Raw genomic sequence first — 20,468 nt, 5'->3', positions numbered from 1 at the left:
GTTTTGGTAATCCCATAATCTCTGAAAATTCTTCCATTAAAAGGGTCATCTCTCCCTATATGAACCAAAAGGTACATGTACGTGGGTTCCATCACTCTGCCATTGCATGGATCAGGTTGCCATTGATAGTCTGCTTTCCTACTGCTGACGCCAATTCTAATCCATACTCGCTCAAATGGCTCGGGAATATGCGAGAAAAGCTTTTGAGCCATGAATAGTACCACCAGGGAATGGAAGTTTCGGTGCTAAGGGATTGATGTTTAGGACGACCTTGTCGCACCTCATAAGAGATATGACCTTCAGGAAAAATAAGATCGATTTGACTAGATGCCATCGAACTGAAAGACAGAGACAGACTCAGAATCAGACTTAGGAAAAATACAAGATTTTTTGAAAAATTGCAGGCAGGATAAAAATGAGGTGGAAAATTCAAGATTCAGTAGAACGGAAGAATGTAAAATCACCTAAAGTTTTGAGAGAAATTAGATGGTTTGGAAAAATCGTCCAGGGTTTGGAGAAAATAAGAGAAATATTTTATGGAGGAGAAAAAAAAATAAGGATATTTGGAAAATGGTCTAATATTTTGGAAAAAATGGGAAATATGAGGAATTGAGAAAGGTAAAGTACATACAATCAAATCCTGCACATCCATTTATGCACATATAGCACTCCCTAAAAGGCTGACTCTAGATGCATCATTTTGAAAAGCAGCTGTAGGACCCTAATCTTAACTCTAGGTTCAGATCATCTTTGTCCAATCCAGTTATGCCAATATACTTGAGTTGAGACCCAAAGTACGTAGCATAGAATTTCAACTCCGGTTCTAAGCTTGTGTTTTCCAACATCCTTGAGCACCTATCGACATACTTCGGACTGTAACCCTTAGTACGCAGTAGGGGGGCGTCAACCCAAATAAGTGGCCCAGTTGTGAGGCTCTGCCTTGAACTAGGGTTCTGGAAAAGATCCCAGCAACGTGAAGACTGGGTAAAGATAGGTAGGGTGGTTTGAAAAAAATAATGACATGCAAGAAATAGAAGACTCTAAGTCCTAGAGAGATAGATTTTTGAAAACTTTTGAAGAAGCATACATTGTTTGCATTCAGATCCCAAATTGAGGAGAGTTGTGTTTAGACCTAAGTCCATGTGAGCATGAAAGTATCTCCTCAATATAGTCCTACCAAACCATGCCTAAGCTATATGAAATCAATGTCAGCTAGGTCACAATCTAGGCTCCTAAGTTTACATGATATCAGAAAGCAAAAGAGCTGACATTTTGAGGACACAGTTTCGATAATTGAACTAAGTCAAACACACTTTGGATTAGACAGGGACAGGTCCCATCACGGTCGCCAAACCTATTTTCGTCACAAAATTTTTCTCTTCCCTGCGAGAGAGAGAGGAAATGATCCTGCGAGTCAAACTTGACCAGAGTTTGAAAATTGTTTTGAAATACTCACCTCCATTTTGAAAATAGCGGGAAAATTCTGAAGAATGATACTCAACCTGTCGGTATGAGGTTCGGCCGTTCCTGGCGCCTTTACCAGGGGTAATCGAACCAAGGACCAAATGTGTGCTTGACTTAGCTAAATTAACAAAATTGTGTTATATCCTAAATGCATAGAGAATTCAGGCATGTGTTATAGAACTTCGCAAAATGCAAGTTGGAAAACATGATGTATGCTTAGAAGATATTTTGGAGTTGAAAAATGTTTTTAAGGCAAATGGTGGAAATGGATTTTTCGAGGAAACCCTGATGAAAGGATTTGAAAATCTTAAGCAAGTCTCTAAAGATTTTGGAAAAATCATGAAGGAATGAGAATCCTTAGAAAATAGTGGGAATTCTTGAGAAAAGACAAACACTTGAAGGGAAAATATTTGTCGAGAAAAACTCCAACTTTAAAAATTATCTTTGGAAAATGATTGAAGATTCATGGGAAGACCACTTTGAGAAAGGAAATTAAGTCTTAGGAAATTGAAATTCTGGAAGTCCTAGCCTTGAGGAATTGGAAATTGATTTTGACTCTTAAAAATGATGGAAAACATCATTTAAAAAATTAGAAATGAATTCTAAGATAAGAATATTTTTCGAGAAAATCATGGGAAACTTAATTTGGGGAAAATCAAACTTTGAAAATTTTCAGAGTACCCTTGAATAATCGATTTCCTTGAAAATGGAATTTTCTTGATTCTATGAAAAAGAATGAATGATGCAAACTATCCTAATTGAATGAATGCCTTTTTATGAAAACATATTTTCAGGAAAATATGCAATTTCAAAATTAAACTAAGGTAAGATTACCACAAATTCCGTCTATGGCCGTAAATATGCTTGTAATTTAATTAGTTAATTCTAAAATATTTTGCAAAAATTAAAGATATGCAGTGAATTTTGGAAGACAACCTAAGAGTGTAGGCTCGGTGTGACTAGTAGGAAGATGCTGAATTTGGGTTTCGTCCATATTCCGACTAGGGCCGTAAATATGGACTCCACCTAGTTCATCAACTCCCTAAGAGTTGGTGTACGTGCCATTCATGTTCATCCACAGTGGATTTCTAAATAAAATGCATGAATCACAAGATAAATAATATTAAATACACTTCTATATGCAATGCTTTATAAACTAAGCAAAAAATTTAATCTCTTATTCCAAAGTTACATTTAATTATTGCATCATTAAATAGAATGGAAGAAAAGAAAGAAAATTGCAGATTTATGGTAGACTCTAGCTCCTTCCTTTGAATGTCTCTGCCACGCTTGAAATGGGGTTAGCTCAAATATGTGGGTTTTTCCAAAATTTTCCAATAATATCCTGAAATTATCAAATTTATCTGGACATAAACCCAATCTAATACCTCCTTGATATGATTATGTTTTGAAAATCATGAAAATGTAAGAAAAATAGGGTAATAAAGATTTGAAATTCGGAATAATGGTCAAAATAACCAAAATACCCCTAATATTGAAATTATATCTTTTGAAATCAGGGTTTTTAAGAGATTTTGATGAAATTTGAGATTTTTAAAATTTGAATTGGACCAAATGATGATGGAATGCATGATGAGACATGATGACATGCTGCTAAATGTGGTGGGATTGTAAAATCAGAAATAATATCGGAAGTTTTGCCAAAATGGTGAATTTCACTTATTTTTCGCTTGGATCTGGATCTGCGGGAGCCCTGTTTGGATGATATGGTTAATCCGAATTTCGAACGATCTTCAAATTAGACCAAATTCGACAAAGAACATCCATTTACCTTTAGAAATAGTATAAAATGATAAAATGCATGAAATGGCATGACTCAGACGCAAAATTTCAAATAAAATTCTAAAATGAGCAAGTTTCGCCTGCGGGCGCGAGCCAACTATGGTATTTTACATAATAATGGAGCAGTCCACCATAGAAATGCTTAATATTATACAGGATGATGTAAAATGTGAAAAATGAACAACTTTGGTTTTTACAGCTCTGAGATTTGACTTACGACGCGTTTGGTAGCAGGGATTTGTTTCTGATAAACATGAAATTAACAGAAATTGCTATAAAAACAAACAAAAAATAATAATCTGCCATAAAAAATCCTTAAATTTTAAGAGAATACTCCAAACATGTATACGAGAAACTTTTATGTTTACAGTATTGACATTTGATCCACAGACAGAGAAATAAAAATACGGTGATAGATGTAAAATTTAGAAAAGTAGATATGGATGTCAAAACAGCAGTCTGACATTAAAATTACAGAATTGCTTTGCAGACCATTCTAAAAATTCTAAAATTTCATAATCGAATAGGGGACACTTAGAAGTTCTCCTTTTGCATATCTGGATTTGGAGTTATACCCAGAGAGAACCAGTTGACCTAGAGTCTTAGAAGTATATATTGGGCTCTGACATGTGTCATTTGGTCTCAGATTTTTGAAAGTAGCAGACAAATTCAGAAAACTTTGATAAAATCAGATTAAATACTAGACTCAATTCCAAATCTAAAGCATCTTTCGGATCGGGAATCGAATCTTCCATGAGGGATATCTTGATTTTACAAATTGGGACGCACTATCATTAGCGTTTCCCGGGTCTTAAAACCCGGTCCAGCATTTTGAATTTTGAGTAAAGTAAACGGGATAAAATGATTCCGATTTTTTTGCAGAATATCAATGACAGCAACCCTCATATAATATGATTTTTTTGGCATTTTTAGAATAAAATATGAACATAAAATGATGTGTTGACTAACTGCTAAAAATAAAAAAATACAGAAATGAAATAGAATGCATGAAATACCTAATAAATTCATAAAATGTACTATTTTAATGAAATAAAATATAAATCTATCCTATTTAATGCATGATTATGATAAAATACAAAAAAAATGAATGAATCAAGGAAGTAGACTATATATTTATTATATGCCCTTTATAAGAGAGATTTGATCCATCGTCCGGACGAACCCTTTCTTTAAAATGGCAAATCCATATAATCATATACGATTTTCAGTATATAAGTGAATATAAGAATATTATTTCAATACATGAATATGATCATATATAAAATTAACTCGAATGGGAGCGCACCTTGTATTCTTTTGGTGTTTCTGAAGCTTCAAAGACGGGCAGCTACAGATGGTTTCTCTCGCTTTTTGAACCAAGCCTCCGGATGCGTGTGGAAATCAACCATTGCTCTTAGGTCTGGCTTTGAATGGCGTGAGCTGGGTAGGTACTCAGATGCAAAATCCCAGATGGGCCCAAAGAGGGCGTGGACTCAGGGAAGGAAAAGGAAACTTGAAATTAAAACTCAGGTTGAAATTCAGATCCAAAAAGAAAGCTCTCCTCAGACTGGATGTGGGCTATGGTATTTATAGATTTCTGAGAGATTTTGAAATTCAAACAAGATATTATCTGGACCCTCCATGTGGCGCCATCTCAGAGAATGTCACCTTGGATTTTTATTTTTATTTTTATTTTTTGAAATAAAATAAATTGAATATTTGTAAATATGCCACCTCAGCTGGATTTGAATTTTTTTTGAAATGAGGTTGGCTTGATTTTCTCTGCAGGGAGCTCTAGTGTGGTGCCACCTATGTGTGGGCTCACTTTAAGATTTTGTAAAATAAATAAAATAGGAAATCAAATAGAAAACTTTGGATTTGCGCCACTTCAAGGTGGGACGCCCCTTCTGGATTTGCTTTTATTTGAAATTCAAAATCTTGTTTTCCTGGAAGAATGGGAGACTGTCATGTGGCACCACCTCAGGGTGGCTCTAAACTGACATGTGTTAGAGGGAAGAAGCAGAGGAAGCATATGGCGCCACCTTAGAGGTTTTTGAATTCTGGTTTCTGCTTTTTTCTAAAATCAAGCCAAAAGGCTATTTTTGAGGAGAGCTTTCCAGAGATGGTGCCACCTCAGGGTGGGGCTCTCCTCTTTTCTAGTAATTTTGAATTTCAAATTGCCTTTTTGCTTTTTCTGGAAGAGGGAGAGATGGACATGTGGCGAGAACATAAGTAGGGGGTGAAGACATGTGGCGCCACCTCTGGTTGACCCCACAGTGACACATGTCAGGAAATTAAAAAAGAAAGAAATAGGGGAGACACATGGCAATTGCTGGGGATGAGAGAGAAAGGCCATGTGGCGTCACCTCAGGGTGACCCTACATTGCCATGTGGCAACGAATGAAAAGGAGAGAGAATGACACATGGCGGAGGGTGGAAGGAGAGAGAAAAGGGTGGTGCCATCTCTGGGTGGCCCCCATATTGCCACGTGGCAAGAGGGAGATGAAGCACCAAATGGCGCCACCTCAAGGACAAGGCTCCTATATTTTTGGGATTTTTGAATTTTTAGTTTTTACAAAAGGAGGGCCTATGTGGAGCCACCTCAGGGTGGACCCCACATCGCTACTTATTCAAATAAAAGCAAAAAAATAAAACCTTCTTTTTTTTGGAATTTTCATAAAAACCTAGACTAACTGGCAAATAAGAAATAAAATTTGGCCTAATTGCGAAAATTTTGAAAGAAAGGTGGCCCCTGTAGGGCGATTTTGTAAAAGAATGATATTTTGAAATTACTGATAAAAGGGTAAAATCTGAGATAAAATTGCTAAATTCAAAGCTTCGTTCCCTTCTTCAGGCAGGGCGGGTCCAGTTGACAAAATTTAGAAATTGATATTAAAAACTGTCCAGATTGTTTTTCTGAGAAAACTTTTCTCAATCTAGAGTCCTCGGGTTTAAAGCGAGAGAAATCGGCAATTTTGAAGACCCAGGGTTTTGAAATCAACTTTGAAAAAGTTGAAACTCGAATCTGGATTGAAATATTTAAAAATCAAGAGTTCTGGACCTCGAAATGACATGCTATGTAGTGGAATGATATGAAATGCTTATGCGATGATACACAATGACATGTCTCAAGGAATTTAATGTTGCACGGAGAATTGGAGATTTCAATTTCCTGGTATGAATAGGATTTTGAAAATTCGTGACTGAAATTGAAGTTTTTGAGCCAGAATATGTAAATTTTGAGAATTGTAGATGAAATTTGACTTTTGCAGGGTCCAGGCTCAGAAATTGACCATTTTGCTCTCTAAAGATCTTGGAGGATAGGTTGTAATGATTGGTGGAAGTGTGAGTGAAAATTTGGGGTGTTTACAGTCTCCTACATTGGTTGTTATATAGGAGGAGACCGCTACAAAATTTTCAAAAATGGTCCCTCCAGTTTCGAGAATTTTTTTAAGAGAAGGGGTTTTAGTTATGAGGATTTTCAAAAAGGGGGCAAGAGTTATTTTTCTAAAATCGCCCCTCTCATATTTTTGAAAAGAAAAAGCCTAAAAATATGAGGAAAAATATGAGGGATTTAAAAGATGGGATCCAGATGAGGTTTTTGAAAGCTTTACGAAAATATTGAATTTGAAATTTTGAGGATTTTATAAAAGAAAGGGTTTTATGAAATAGCAGAATTGATTTTAAAAAAAAAATGGGTTTTGAAAATGGATCTAGATCCAAGATTTTTAGGAAATATCGAGTTTGGCTCTCGAACTGAGGAAATGAAATGAGAAGAATGGATCCAAATGGAGATTGGATCTGGATAAAATACCTGAGCCAATACAGAGAATTGATATTTGGATCTTTTTGAAAATAGAAGATCCGGGCTAAGAATTGGATTTGGATATCTGATCTGGATCTGAGATTGGATCAAATATAGAAAATAAAATTGGATTTTGGATCTTCAACAAGGAAGTGAATCTGAGAAATAATCAGGAGTTGATCAGAAGTTGACCCAATTACTCATAAGGTGGGGGCCAGAGGCAAAAAGTGAAATTTTGAAATTTTGAAAAATTTGAAGTGTTCACAGATGCCCCTCTTTGCTGCTAAGTCGGTTGAAAGCCGAGCTTAGTAGCAAAGAAAAACATGCCAAATTTTTAAAATGCCCCAGTCAGAAAATCGGAACCGAGTGTGAAAGAATTGATTATGAAAAATGATTCTCAGGTTTAGCACCTTGTCCTGAATGGCTTGGAAAAGGATGAAATCCTCAAGAATGAAATAATTGGATAAAAAGAAAATAAGGAAATCATGATGTAATTTTTGGATAAAGATCCTAAAAATTGTGACAAAGAGAGATTTTGATGAAGTCTCGTGGCTGAGAAAAAAAATAAGCTTTTTGGGAAGATTCAGGTTTAGCCATTAACTTGGATGGGACGACAAATACCTTGAAAAACTGAGATTCAGGTTTAACACTTACCTGAATGGAAAAGAAATATATGGATTCCTCGTCAGAATGAGAAAACCAGGATGGAACATTTTTGAAAAATACCCCGTGAGACGAGTCTCAAGTACAATCCTTACCTAAATGGATATTAAAGATATGGATTCCTCGTTAGAATGGGGAAACTGTGATGGGACTGAAAGGAATACCTCATCAGAATGAGGCTCAGGTTTAACCCTTACCTGAATGGAAGGAAACACCTCGAAAAATGAGGTTCAGGTTTAGCCCTTAACCTGAAAGGGGAATGAAAAATATAAATTTCTCGTGAGAATGGGGAAACCATGATGGGACTTCCAAATTTTGCACAAAGGATTCGAAAGGGTTTGCAAAAAAAAAAAAGCAACGAATGTGAGATAGCAGGAGGCAACTTGAAAGATGAATAAGGCAATTCCTTTGAAGAAGTATAAGGCAAAAATTTATCAGTGTGAACAGATGAATAAGGCAACCCTCGCAAAGTGGAGTAAGGTAATTCTTTTGATAATGCGAAAGATGAATAAGGCGATCATTTTGAAGAGGAGCAGGCGATTCTTTCGGCAATGCGAAAGATGAATAAGGCAATCCTTTCAAAGAGCTGCAGTGCGATTCTTTTCATAGCGCAAAAGACGAATAAGGCAATCCCTTCAAAGACGGGTAGGGCGATTCTCTCGACAATGCAAAAGACGAATAAGGCGATCCTTTTGAAAATGAGTAGGGTGATTCTCTCGACAACGCGAAAGATGAGTAAGATGATCTTTTTGAAAAGAAGCAGGCAATTCTTTCGACAGTGCGAAAGATGAATAAGGTAATATGAGTCAATTCTTTCAACAATGCGAAAGATGAATAAGGCAATGTAGAGGAGTAGGGTGATTCTTTCAACAACACGAAAGATGAATAAGGCGATCCAGAGGAGCAGGGTGATTCTTTTGATAACGCGAAAGATGGATAAGGCGATCCAGAGGAGCAGGGTGATTCTTTCAGCAATGTGAAAGACGAATAAGGCGATCTAGAGGAGCAGGGCGATTCTTTCGACAACGCGAAAGACGAATAAGGTGATCTAGAGGAGCAGGTTGATTCTTTCGACAACGCGAAAGATAAATAAGGTGATCCAGAGGAGCAGGGTGATTCTTTCGACAACGCAAAAGATGAATAAGGTGATCCAGAGGAGCAGGACGATTCTTTTGACAATGTGAAAGACGAATAAGGCGATCTAGAGGAGCAGGGTGATTCTTTTGACAACGCAAAAGATGAATAAGGTGATCCAAAGGAGCAGGGCGATTCTTTCAGCAACGCAAAAGATGAATAAGGTGATCCAGAGGAGCAGGGTGATTCTTTCGGCAATGCGAAAGACGAATAAGGTGATCCAAAGGAGCATGGCCATTTTTTCGGCAACACAAAAGATGAATAAGGTGATCCAGAGGAGCAGAGTGATTCTTTCGACAATGCAAAAGATGAATAAGGCAATCCAGAGGAGCAGGGCGATTCTTTCAGCAACTCGAAAGATGAATAAGGCGATCCAGAGAAGCAGGGCGATTCTTTTAGCAACACGAAAGATGAATAAGGCGATCCAGAGGAGCAGGGTGATTCTTTCGACAACGCAAAAGATGAATAAGGTGATCCAGAGGAGCAGGGCGATTCTTTCGGCAATGCAAAAGATGAATAAGGCGATCCAGAGGAGCAGGGTGATTCTTTCGGCAATGCAAAAGATGAATAAGGCGATCCAGAGGAGCTGCGCGATTCTTTCGGCAACGCGAAAGACGAATAAGGCAATCTAGAGGAGCAGGGTGATTCTTTCGACAACATGAAAGACGAATAAGGTGATCCAGAGGAGCAGGGCGATTCTTTTGCAAATACGAAAGATGAATAAGACAATCCAGAGGAGTAGGGCAATTCTTTTGACAACGCAAAAGATGAATAAGGTGATCCAGAGGAGTAGGGCGATTCTTTCGATAATGCGAAAGACGAATAAGGCGATCCAGAGGATCAGAGCGATTCTTTCGACAACATGAAAGATGAATAAGGCGATCTAGAGGGGCAGGGCGATTCTTTCAGTCAACGCAAAAGATAAATAAGGTGATCCAGAGGAGCAGGGCAATTCTTTCGGCAACGTGAAAGATGAATAAGACAACTCTATGAAAGAGGAAAAGGCAACTCTTTCGACTATGTGAAAAACGAAGAGGCAACACCAGGATATATCAAAATGAACATCAAGTTTTTATTTCATATTTGGAAAGCCAAGAAAATTTTGCCAATAAAGTAAAAATGTGACTGATTCAAATGTTGAAAATGTGCACATATGTGCAGAAGATATTCCCTGTTTTACCTAGAGTATTTCCTCCAACGAGATTAACTCTATGGATTCAAGAGTAGAATTCAAATTTTGTTGTTATTGGGCTTCTTCAAGGACGTTATCCATTAACTTGATATGAAAAGAAAAGAATTATTCTTAGTTTCATAAAAGCAAATGTTGAAAGGACATTGATGAAAGAATTTTGCATAAGAAAGGATAATTTTTGGCAACTTCGACAGTTTGATATCTGGAATTTTCCCATGATCTTTTTGCACTTTTTTTGAGACATTGAGCTTTATTGGGTTTTGGCGAGAAGTTCATCACATCATCCTTCATCTTAGAGATGTTTTGACTTTCTCTGGAAGGGTACATTACATGCTCCTTTAACTTGGAGGCGATCTGATTTTTTTTGGAAGGGTACATCACACGCTCCTTCAACTTGGAGGTGGTCTGAGCCTTCTTTGTCTTAGGAATTATACTGATGATATTGTCTCTTTGATTGAAATTTCTTGATGATAATCAAATATCTTTTAGGGTTTGTCGGGAGGTTCATCGCATCAGCCTTCCACTTGGTGATGATTTGAACTTGCTCTGGAAGGATTCGTCACATGCTTCTTCAACTTGGAGATAATCCAAATCTTCTTTGTCCCCAGAGGTCTAACTCGGCTATCTGCCTTCAACTTGGTGATGATTGAGAGATCTCTTTTGCAGATAATCAATTATGCTTGCTATAAAAAGAAAAATGAGTGGATTCTTTATCGATTAGGATATTTTCACTGCCTTATTGCCAGAAGAATTGTCTTTGAAATGTGCCATAGTTATGATCAATATCAATTCATTTTTGGCTTTTCAAAATCATTGAACGCTCCTTTGCGGACATATCAAGGACTTTTCCTTCATCCTTTCGGTTGACCAACAGGAAAAGAATTGAATTTTGCTCTTTTTTGCAGAGAGCTTCACCCTTTTGAAAGGAATAATAGAGGTAATTTTGAGGTGATCTTTTTGTGCAATAAAATTTTGAGATCAATAAATAGCTTTGGTAGCAAATTGACAAAATATCCTGGAATTCTTGGTAAAGGAATTTACTTGATATTTAAATTGATGGAATCCTTAGCAGAGATCTTGAAGGAAGGTCCAGTATAAAGCTGGAATTGGAAGGAGAGCCTAGCCCAAAGCTGGAATTGGAAGGGAATTCCAGCACAAGGCTGAATCTGGAAGGAAAGTCCAGCAAAAAGCTGGATTTGGGAAATTGGAAGGAAAGTCCAGAATAAAGCGGGAATTGGAAGGAAATTTCAGCACAAGGTCGTGATCGAAAGGAAAGTCCAACACAAAGTTGGAATAGGAAGAAAAATCTAGCACAAAGCCGGATTTGGAAGGAAAGTCCAACAAAAAGCTAGAATTAGAAGGAAATTTCAGCACAAAGTTGTGATCGGAAGGAAAGTCCAACACAAAGATGGTATAGGAAGGAAAATCCAACACAAAGTCGGATTTCGAAGCAAAGTCCAACATAAAGCTGGAATTGGAAGGAAATTTCAGCACAAAGTCGTGATCGGAAGGAAAGTCCAACACAAAGCTGGAATAGGAAGGAAAATCCAGCACAAAGCCGGATTTGGAAGGAAAGTCCAACATAAAGCTAGAATTGGAAGGAAATTCCAGCATAAAGCTGGATTTGGAAAGAAATTCTAGATTAAAGCATGATTTTGAAAGAAATTTCAGCATAAAGCGGGATTTTTGAAAGAAATTTCAGTATAAAGCCGAATTTTGAAGGAGATTTTAGCACAAAGTTGAAATTGGAGAGAAAGTTCAGCGCAAAGCTGAAATTAGAAGGAAAGTCCAGCATAAAGCTGGATTTGGAGGAAAACTCTAATACAGAAAAGAGATTTTTGGCCTGGAATTAAGCTGGAAAAAGGCAAATTTGAAGATAGAATTTTAAGAAGGGACCGATGAAAATCAGATTTTGGAAAGGAGATCAACCCAGGAGTGGTTTTTGGAAAATATTGGTAAAAATTAAATTTAAAAAAGGAGACCAACCCAGGGGTTGTTTTTTAAAAAGATTGGTAAAAATTAAATTTAGAAAATGAGACCAACCGAGGGGTTGTTTTTGGAAAAGATTGATAAGCATTAAATTTAGAAAAGGAGACCAACCTAGGGGTTGTTTTTGGAAAAGGTTGATAAAAATTAGATTTAGAAAAGGAGACCTACCCAGGGGTTATTTTTGGAAAAGATTGATAAAAATTAAATTTAGAAAAGGAGACCAACCCAAGGGTTGTTTTTGAAAAAGATCGGTAAAAATTAAATTTAGAGAAGGAGACCAACCCAGGGGTTGTTTTTGAAAAAGACTGATTTGAAACTAGTTTTTGTAAAAGAAGATCAACACGAGGGTTGATTTTGAAAAGATCGATTCAAAATCAGTTTTTATAAAAGGAGATCAACACAAAGGTTGATTTTGAAAAGACTAGTTCAAAACCAGTTTTTATAAAAGACTCAACCTGAGGGTTGATTCTTAAAAAAAGATTGGTAAAAATTATCTTTGACAAAAATACTGAACTCATGATTTTGAAAAAGACCATTACTTTAAAAGCTCTCGGTGATCATGATGGAGATTTTATAAAAATTTTCAAAGGTTCACGATTTTGGATAAACCCCTATAGTTAATCTTATCGCTCTCATGAATGATTTCAGGATTGTCCCTTATCCTGAAGGGGAAACTGGAATAGGAAATTAATGAAAATTTGATAGAAATTGATACAAATTGGCGATAAAAGAGTTTGATCCTGCCTGCATACAGAACATCTTGAAGTAAAGATAAATTTTCAAAAGATGCCCTAGTGTAACAGGGAAAAAGGATATTTGAAAAATGCTTTCTAAAGATAACAAGGCAATGAGCTTTTTTATTGATTCAGGAAGCCCTCCGAAAGAGGTCACTCTTTGTAAAAGAAGACATTTTGCAAAAAGAAAAAGAAGCAAAGAAGATGGCATCAAGCTATGAGGAAAATTGATGATTTTATTGATGCATTGAAGAAAGAGTGACAAAGGAAAGAAACAAGACTATATTGTCTCTTTAAAATGATAAAAGCAAAAAATTGAGAAATGATGAAGCTCTGGCATTGTCAGTTTGAATGATCAGGAAAATGCTTGGTCAGGATGGCTAGTTGGTCCTCTTCTTCATATTCAACAAGGAAATTATTGTCAATGCAGTCTTGAACGATATTTTTGAAGACAAAGTAGTGGTCGGTGTCATGCCCTACTGCTCGATGGAATTTGCAGAACTGATTCATGAATCTTTCCATGATTGTGGGAGGATCTGTGGCTCTTGGAAGCTTTACTAATCCCTTGGTCAGCATGTATTCAAAGACTTCTTCGAGTGGTTGCTCTAAGGGAGTAAACTTGCGCTCGCTACCTCAGCCGTCACGCTTTATTTTTTCTTTTTGTTGAAAGTTGGACTGAACAGACTTATCATTCTGCTTGAAGAGTTTCTCCTACTGACCTGCATGTTTGTTCTTGCCACCCTTACTGTTATTGGTGTTATTGGTGTTATTGCTGTCGGAATGGGCGGAGAAGGTAAAATTTATTTTCTTCTTTGAATCTTGATTGTTCTTGATGAGGGTGATGCCTTCATAGACTTTGTTGTCCATCCCCATCTCGAGTCACTCAGTTCGTTCAGTAAGTTCAATGAACGACTTGGAAGGTGAAGTTGAAATAAGGCTTTTCAGAGGCTGAGAGAAATTGTTCAGGATAATCTGGAGTGCATGTTCCTCTGAGATGGGGGTTCTCATTTTGTTGCAGGTGTCTCTCCATCTGTAAATGAAGTCTCTGACTTTTTTTTTTGTCATTTTGCTTCAGATGGTACAAGTGATTGAGTGTTGGCAATGCCTCATTATTAAATAGGAACCTTTCAATGAATAAATTAACAACTTTGTTGAACTCTCGTAGTTCAATTGGGTTAATGTGTTTAGCATACCATCTCACCGCAGCACCTTCTAGACTGCGCAGAAAACATATAAACAAGGCTCTGTTGTTCCTCTTAAACTGGTTGCATTCTGTAAAGAACATGGCCAAATGAGCCTTGGGATTGTCGGTTCCATCAAATTTAATGAATTTACAAGGAAGGTCCTCCAGGTTGTCATCTCTTTCTAGGCCGTCATAGAAATCCTCGCTGGTATAGATTCTCTTGCCTTTGTCTCGAGCCTGCAGATCATTAACCATGCGGGTCATCTCTTTCAATTACAGCTGAATCAGGTCTTCCATCGGGATATGAAAATTAGGTTTATTCATTGGTTCAGGCTCCTCAACGATTTTCTTAGACTAATGTAGAGGGTTTTCGAAAAATGTAGGTTGCTCTTCCTCTGAGTCTTCTTCTGTTGAATCTATCTCTTCTGAATTGTTGTCAAGCTGAACCCTTTTCTTGGTCACTTTGATAGGTTTTCTCATGAGATTTACCTTGTATTTCTTCTTGGATGACTTCTTTTCTGAACCTGCCTTAGCTAGATCTAATTGCATCTTGATCATCATCTTTTGAAATAAATCATACATGGCGGGATCAATGTCATTGCCGCCTGTCTGATGCTGACCTCTGGCCGATCTTGGAGAGTCCATTTCTTCTGTATTGTTGTACTGTCTTCTTCCCATATCACAATGCCAATGCTTCCTCTGTAGAATAAAAGGGGTGGCTTAGACTGAAGAAATTTTAGAAGAAAGAGAGATGATGAAGGAGATATTTGAGAATTAGGTTGAAAATTTAAAAAAGATATCCCATTACCAGGGATTGAGTCATCACTGAAGTCATGACAATTGCGTTATTACTTCCATAAAGGGAGTGAACAACTAAAATACACCTTGTTACCCAGGCAGGGTCGCCAACCATGACAAAAGAATGAGTAAGAAAATCGAAGATTTGGGCTGACAATTTTCTGTTGAAATGATCAGGGGATTTATTGGAAAATGCGAAGAAGATAAGGTGAAGAGATTTGAAAATAGAATTGAAATATAGAGATTGAAAAATTCAAGAAAAATACATGATTTTTGAAAAAAAAAATAGCAAACAGGATCAAAATATGGTTGGGAATTCGAGATTCAGAAGAAAGGAAGAAAAAAAGGAAAATCACCTGGAATTTTTGGAAAACAAAGGAGAATTTTTAGAAAAGGATTTCTAGGGTTTTGAGAAAATTGATCTGAAGAAAGAGGGAAATATACACCTATTTTTTCAAAAAATAGAGGGAAATTTTGAAAGAAATATCCAGGGTTTGGAAAATATAAAGAAATACCATAAGTAAACAAGAGTTACAAGGTATCCATATTCGGAAGCAAAACTATATAAGAAATTATGTGCAGAACAACACTCCCTAAAAAGCTGACTCTAAATGCGAATATTTGAAAAGGCTTGCAGGACCTTAATCTTAACTCTAAGGTTTAAATCATCTGAATCCGATCAAGATATGCTGATATACTCAAGCCAAAGCTCGAAGTACGTAGCATAAAAAATTTTCCGATTCTAAGCTAATGGTTTTCCCAACATCCTTGAGCACCTGCCGATATACTTTGGACTATGGCCCTTAGTACGTGGCAGGGGGGGTATTAGACCAAATAAGTGGCCCAGTTGTGAGGCTTTTTCCCGAACTATGGTTCAGTGAGATAGCCCAGCAATGTGAAGACCGGGACAATATAGGTGGGGATGTTTTGCAAATATGATTCAAGCATGCAAGAAATCAGATGGCTCTAATGCAAAGTCCTAAAGAAATAGAATTTTGAAAATCATAAAGAAGCACAGACTTGCATACATGGTTTGCATTCAATCCCTAGATTGAAGAGGGTTGTATTTCAGACCTAAGTCTAAGTGAGCATGCATAAATCTCCTCAATATGGTCCTACCAAACATACTTAATCCTATATGCATTATGTCAGCTGGGACAGAGTCTAGGCTCCTAAGGTTTGCATGAAAATGAAGTTGACATTTGCAAAATAATGACTTAGACAATTTTAAACAAGGAAAAGGCATAAATTTGATCAAATAAAATACGGGTCCCATCATGGTCACCAAACCTGTGATGGTTGCAAAAATTTTCTCTTTTCCCTTTCTTCCTTTTCCTTTTGAGGGGAAAAAGAAAGAGGAGAAGAGAAACCCTTTGCAAGGTCTCACTTGACCTATTGAAAAAGATGTTTTGAAATTTACTCGCCTCCATTTTGAAATTTTGTAGGAAAATGGAGAGACGGAATTTGCTCGTCGGTATGAGGTTTAACCGTTCCTAGCGCCTTTACCAGAGGTAATTGAACCAAGAATCAAATTCATGCTTTTTTCTTTGCCTAAATTTGTCTAAGCGATTATTCTGAAATCCTAAATTCACATGGAATTAGGCTTGTGCTATGACTTTTGAATTTTGAGAAATGTGTATGCTTTTCTTGGAAATGTTTTAAAAATTTGGAGTTTTCTAAGTGATTTTGAAATAGGTTTAAAAATTTCTTTTAGGAAATGGTTCAGAATTTGAACTTGATTTGAAAAAGATTGAAATTTGAATCCAAAAAATTGGGTTTGAAGTGATTTTTGAGATTTAAAAGGAAATTAGAAATTTGAAGTTCTGAAAGTTGAAACTGAAATCAAAAGTTGAAATATAAACTTGTGAAATTTCAGAGGTCAACATTTGGAATCTTAAATCTGAATTGAAAATGAATGTTTGAAGTCAAAAATGGATTTGGAAAAGAGTGATAAAAGACTGAATTTGGAACTTTGAAGTTGGAATTTCAAAGTGAATCTCAAACTTTGATTAAGAATTGAATTGGATATTTGAAATAAAAATTCAGAATTGAATTTGAGATGGAAGATAGAATTCAAAATTTGAATTTTTTGAAAAAGAAGTAAAGAATTGAATATTTAAAAATGAAATTCAAAGTCAAAATATGAAATTCAAAATTGTGAAGATCAAAAATAAGAATTAAAAAATAGAATTTTGATATAAGATTTAAAACTGAATGGAATTAAGAGATAAAAGGTAAATCTGCATTTGTAAAAGGGAAGCTAAAAAATGATTTTGAATCTTAGAAATGAAAACTGTATTTCTAAAAATTCATTTCAAAATCACTTAGAATTTCGAAAATGATTTGAGATAATTTGGAAAGATGGCAAATAATGATGCAAAATGATGAATGCATTGAAAGAATTTGTTTAAAATTGGAATTTTAAAAGCAAAATTCATTCTTTAATAGAATTGAAATGAGATTAAATTTTAATATATTCATGACTATGGTCACAAATATATTTTAATTTAATCTTCATTTAAATTCTAAGAAAGAATAAAATTATTTTTTTATGCTTTTATAGAATTTAAGGCAAGATTAAATTTCAATATATTCGTGACTATGGCCACAAATATATCTTGATTTAATCTTTACTTTTAATTCTGATAAAAGCGGAAAATGCATTTTTGAAAATATGATGTTTTTCAGAAAGGACCTAAAATGTAGGACAAATTTTATTCCATAAAAGATAAAAATCCTAGGTATTGTTCACATTTTGACTATGGTCATAAATGTGAATCATTTACTTAGGGTTATTTACCTCTTATTAAGATGGTGCACGTGCCATTCGTGTTATCCCACAATGCTTTTTGAAAAATAAGGTAAAATGAAATGCCACAAACAATTACGAGAATTTAAAATGCAACTATATGCTTATACATTATAATCTAAACAGAAGAATAGAAATTCTCATTAATATGAAATCATTACAATTGAAATTGAATATTGAAATTCCTAATCTAGAAAAAGAAATAAAGGTCTTCCATGCTTTTCCTGTAAATATGAGTTAGCACAAGGCAACAAAATGCAAGATATAGAAAAGAGTTTGAAAATACCACGTTGAAACTAACATGCATATGGTTATGCCTAAGCTATAATGGAAACACATATGCTAATGAAGATGCAATGCCTAATGCTAATGAAGATGCAATGCCTAATGCATGAATGAAATTCATATGCATTTGCCTAAATGCAATGCTTATGCTAATGAAGAATTGCACATGCATTTGCATAAGTGCAATGCCTATGATAATGAAGAAATGCACATGCATCTACCTAAGTATGGTACTCATGCTAATGAAGGAATGCACATGCATCTACCTAAGTATGATGCTTATGCTAATTAAAGGATGCATATGCATCTATCTAAGTATAATGCTTATGCTAAATGAAGAAATGTATATGATATGATGAAATGGAATAGAAAATGTATATGATATACTAGATTGGAAAATACATATAATATATGTAAGGTAGAAATGCCTATGATATATGCGAAATGGGAAATGCATATGATATGCATAAGAAGCTGCAACAACTCATGGGATGCCGTGAATGCACATGACATGGAGATACAACAGCTCATAAGATGTTATGAATGCATATGAGGCTGCAACAGCTCATGGGCTGCTGTGAATGCATATGAGGCTACAACAGCTCATGGGCTGCTTTGAATGCACATGACATGGAGATACATCAGCTCATGGGCTGCTATGAATGCATATGAGACTGCAGCAGCTCATGGGCTGTTGTGGATGCACACAAAAAATGTAAAATGTATATGATATGTATAACTGCAGATGGACTAAATGCATATGCCGCATGAGATGTGATGCATAGGCTGGACTAAATGCATATGCAACTCATATGTAAATACCTAACTGGATTGAATTTCTATATAGAACTAATATGCAAATGACTAACTAATATGCAGGTGATTTGAACTAAGTGTTAATGTGTAGATGCTAATCTATTATGGTGTGCAATGACTAATGCTAACATAGGTGATTAAACTAAGTGTTGATTGATGTGCTTATATGTAGGTGAATGTTATATGCATGGAAATAATATGCAGGAAATGTAGGTAAGTGACATTTCCATAGCGCACATAATTAAGGATGAGGGTGAAGAAGAAGAAGGCCATGATGCAGCAATATTGTCACTCAAGTCACATGTAAAGCTAAAACCTGTGGAATGGTCAAATATAACATCCGTAGGTAAACTCCAAAGAAGGCAACCTTGCTGTCCAAATGCTTGCGAACTAAAATCTTTCAAGTCGATGACACATAGTTCATAAACATTAGTCATCATACATGCTTTCTATAACTGAGATCCAAAAATGCAACACAGTTTAATGCTTGTCTGTTGGTGATTAATATTTGCTTTTGTAGGGATGCAACATAAGTATTTAAAGAGCTACAACAAGAAGGATTTTGAAAAATCCCATTACAGCATGTTTTGACAACTAAAGTAGGTTCTTTGAATTCCAATGGGCAAACTTTGTTGACCAAAAAAAATAAATCCTAAATGCAGTATTGGCAGCATCAGTAGAGAGGTTCTTTGAAAGCCATGCATAAACAACCTATTTACAATCATTCAAGATATCCGTCTCTGAGCCCCCCCCCCCCCCAAGTATGTTGGTATTTGCAAGCAAGGCTGAACCACTCGAAGACAGATGAACTGCAGCATCAATGATAGTAGGTTGACAAACAGGCCTACAACATTCCTTAAGCAGGTCAACCACACTGCAAGCATCTAGCAGTTCCCTTATATTAACAAATTTTTTCAAATGTGGCTACATCCCTCACAGGACAAGAGCTGTCTGTAAGATTAGATGATTTGACAGAGCAAATAGCAGGAATGGTAATGGTACTATTTGCCCCTCTGCTAGCTAAAATGCTCATAATACCTGAGAAGCATTCATTAGCTGCAGGATCTTTCAGAACCAACAGGTCAGTGTCTATGTTGTAGTTTCCCTGGAAAATATGCAGTAAAGTGCGGACCTGGGGGCAACAAATGGTGTTACCAACAAGTGCTGCCAAAGGTGCAAAACAATCAGATGCAGTTCGATACAAAATATTTGAAATGGTGGAAAAGTTTACAAGGTACTTTCCTGTGAATACTGGATTGTATATGCTTGGGAAGGAAGGATACATTGGTGCTAATGGTTCAACATTATAGGGGCTCTGAGGGACCATTGCAGGTGAGATTTTCAATAGGACCAAGCGGGGGCCATGGGTAGAATCGATGGCACCAGGTTGTAAGTAACATGTGAAGCAGGAGCAGCAGAAAGTTGTTATCATCGCAAAAATTTTCCCTTCCTCTACGAGAAAGAGAAATGATTCTGCGAGTCAAACTCGACCAAAGTTTTGAAAATGGTTTTTGAAAATAACTCGCCTCCGTTTTTGAAATTTGCAGGAAAATTCTGTAGAATGGAACTCGCCTGTCGATACGAGGTTCAATCGTTCCTGGCGCCTTTACCAGGGGTAATTGAACCAAGGATCAAAAGTGTGCTTTAACTAGGCTCAAATGTCTAAACCATGCTCTATTTTTCTAAAATGCACAGAGAATCAGGCATGTGCTATGAGATTTTAAAAAAAATGCAAGTTTGAGAAACATGATGTTTGCTTGGAAAATACATTGGAAAAGGAATTCCTTGGAAAA

At 36.2% G+C, this 20,468-nt stretch overlaps 2 pseudogenes; both read right to left on the bottom strand.

Moving 5' to 3' along the window:
* Positions 1-14,231, bottom strand: part of LOC149840289 (putative GPI-anchored protein At1g61900) — a 71,380-nt pseudogene extending 57,149 nt beyond the window's left edge.
* A 4,623-nt stretch (positions 14,232-18,854) lies between these two features.
* On the bottom strand, positions 18,855-20,107 carry LOC149840288 (putative GPI-anchored protein At1g61900; annotated as a pseudogene).
* Positions 20,108-20,468: the final 361 nt, after the last annotated feature.

This window comes from Nuphar pumila, chromosome 4 (assembly GCF_984573655.1).
Source record: "Nuphar pumila chromosome 4, dmNupPumi1.hap1.1, whole genome shotgun sequence".
Lineage (NCBI taxonomy): Eukaryota > Viridiplantae > Streptophyta > Magnoliopsida > Nymphaeales > Nymphaeaceae > Nuphar > Nuphar pumila.
Note: the sequence above shows the minus strand (reverse complement) of the source record. Positions and strands in the feature narration are given on the sequence as shown.